Here is a 3,168-nt window from a genome sequence, read left to right as displayed (position 1 = left end):
ATACCGGATTCCGAAATCAAAATACGGACCCGATATTCAAAAAGTCAAACATTGGTCAAATATTTCAAAGTCATTAAGCCTTTAACTTTCAAATTTCAACAAAATGCGATAACTCGAGCTAGGGACTTTCGAATTCGATTTCGGGCATACGCCCTAGTTCCGAATCACGATACGGACCCACCAGGACCGTCAAAATATGAATCCAGGACCGTTTGCTCAAAACGTTGACCAAAGTCGAGTCAAATGAATTTTAAGGCAAAAATTTCATATTTTCTCAGTTGTTAACATAAAAGATTTTTAGAAAAAATACCCGAACTGCGCACGCAAATTGAGAAAGGCTATAATGAGGTATTTAAGGCTTCGTAGCACAGAATTAGATTCTAAAACATAAGATGACCTATCAGGTCATCACATCAAGTATCTAAAATAGCAAGTTTGATACTCTACGCGAGTCTAAGCTCAGGCTAAATGTAAATTAAATCATTTAAAGAGGCATGGATAACTCAAATAGTATAATTAAAGCATGGCGTGAGTCTGAGTCTACCCGAACATAATCAATAATTCTAGCATACATAGGGACACTCATCACCTCATACGTGCGTAACTCCCATAACATTCAGCACATAACAAATATAACACCTACGAGGTAAATTCTCCCTCACAAGGTTAGACATGAGACTTACCTCGCTCCGAAATTTAATTACCGGCTCCAACGCCTCTCTAACTCCTCAAACCGATGTCAAAAGATCCGAAACGAATCAAACAATGTGCAAACCAATCAAAATATCCTTAAATACTCGTAATTTAACAATTAATAATAATTTTCAACTCCGCTCGAAAAATCAACATAGTCGATCCCCGGGCCCACATGCCCGAATTTCAAAAATTATTACTCTTAACTTATATAGTGAATATCCAGAAAATCATTCAATTTCGTCCATGAATTAGCTCTCAAATCAAGGATTTACCATTTCTCAACTTTGGGGCTCAAAATCCCAATTTCTACAATTCAAATACGGATAAAAATACTAACTAACGAAACTAATCATGTAAAAATATCAAAATAAAGGTTAGATACTTACCCCCTTGTTGAGACGAGAACAACGCCGCAAAAATCACCTCAAACGGAACTCTAAAACTCAAGATATGCTCAAAATACTAAAATGCTCGGTCTAGCCATTTAAAACACTGCCCTAGGTGGTTTTTGTTCTTCGCGTTCACGAAGAGTCATTTTTTGTGTTGAACGGTCAACCCAGAAATCCTTCTTCGCGTTCGCGGAACCTCTCTCGCACAAAGGTTCGCACCAGAAACCAGCAGTCTTTCCCGACACGAAAATAGGCATAACTCTCTCATACGACCTTAGAATTCGACGATTGTTGTTGCTATGGTTCCGTAATTATGATACATATATAATGGTACAATCTAATCACAAAAACAATGTTGTTTTCTCAATATATTACCCTTTATACCCAAAGAAACAACGCTGAAATATCAAATAAGAGCGCGACACAACCAAACACATCTGAACAAATACCCGAGGCCCACGGAACCCGGTCCAATCATACAAACCAGTCCCAAAACATAACACGAACCTACTTGATGCCTCAAATCACACCAAACAACATCAAACCCTTGAATCGCACATCAATTCAAGCCTAATGAACTTTTAAACGGCTAAAACGCATGCCGAACCATACCAAATCAACTTGGAATGACCTCAAATTTTGCATGCTAGTCCCAAATGACACAACTGACCTATATCAATGAACCATAATCCGGATCCGATGTTAATAAATTCAACTCTCGGTCAAGCCTATCAACCTTCAATCTTCCAACATTGCCAAAAAGCATCAATTCAACCTACTGACCTCCAAACCCAAATTCGGTCATATGCCTAAGTCCAAAATCATCATTCATACCTAACGGAACCGTCAAAACGATGATCCGAGGTCATTTATTCAAAAGTCAAACCTTGATCAACTCTTCCAACTTAAAGCTTCGAATTGAGAATTATTCTTCCAAACCAACTCTGGCCTTCCCGAAAATATAATCCGACTATACGTGCAAGTCATAATACATAAAGTGAAGCTACTCAAGGTCTCAAACCGCCGAATGACATGTTAGAGCTCAAAACGACCGGTCGGGTCGTTACATTCTCCCTCACTTAAACATACGTTCGTCCTCGAACGTGCCAAGAACCATTCTAGAGTTGCCCTAAATCACTGTTTAACACCTCGTGCACCTACCCGTGGCACCACATCCCATATAAGCACATTAGCTCAAGCCAGACTGAAGATCATTCCTGCTACCTTAGCCCACAAGCCTTAGAACCAAATTCCAACATCCAGAATTATTTACCATGTCAGATTCTAACATACGCTAGCCATATCAATCTCAATACACTATACCAAAACATGATAATGCACCCATGTTGATTCACATAATGCACCGCATAATTCGTATGCTCATAATAACATCCTCTAACCACAATATTTGCAAATTCACGAATTTGATGCCCATAATATACCTCACAACGCATATAAGCCCTGTTCCAACCCTCTCAATACTGCAACGATGAAAGAGATGTGTAGAAACTCATAACCACCAGCCAAATCAATAACGCATAGAGTCTTTCTGCTTGGCGAGAACCATTCCCTTATTCTAAACTGATTAGTGACATTTTCCCTCTAATATACATTATATAAATCTGATCGCACTAATTCTAGGTCCAACAACCTTGTCTCACCCAGTACAAGCTGCTCGGGCAATAAGCCACCTTAAACATCGTCTAAAATCTCATACGACATCGTCAATGTGCCAACAAGCCACAACTCGAATATGACCAATATGGAATAACGAACTCTAATACAAGATTATCCAGTCTGCGCAACAAACAAAAACAACCAAACCAATGCTATGAACCTATCTCAGAGATGAAAAACAAAACTCACAAAAAGGTATAAGGAACCGTACTCAACATCTCACTGTTGCAGAATGCATCCCGATCTAAATATCATACCCGTGTCGGCTTGCCACCCGATCCACACATAACAATCAATAAGGAAATACTCATTGAGCCAAAATGCTCATACCCACTAAATGCCCGAATATCGACCACAAGCATGCCAAATGCATAAACACAACCCGGAGGAGACAGATAGTGCCATG

Source organism: Nicotiana tabacum, chromosome 9, assembly GCF_000715075.1.
Source record: "Nicotiana tabacum cultivar K326 chromosome 9, ASM71507v2, whole genome shotgun sequence".
Classification (NCBI taxonomy): domain Eukaryota; kingdom Viridiplantae; phylum Streptophyta; class Magnoliopsida; order Solanales; family Solanaceae; genus Nicotiana; species Nicotiana tabacum.
The sequence above is the reverse complement of the archived record's forward strand: the minus strand, read 5'-3'. Positions refer to the sequence as shown.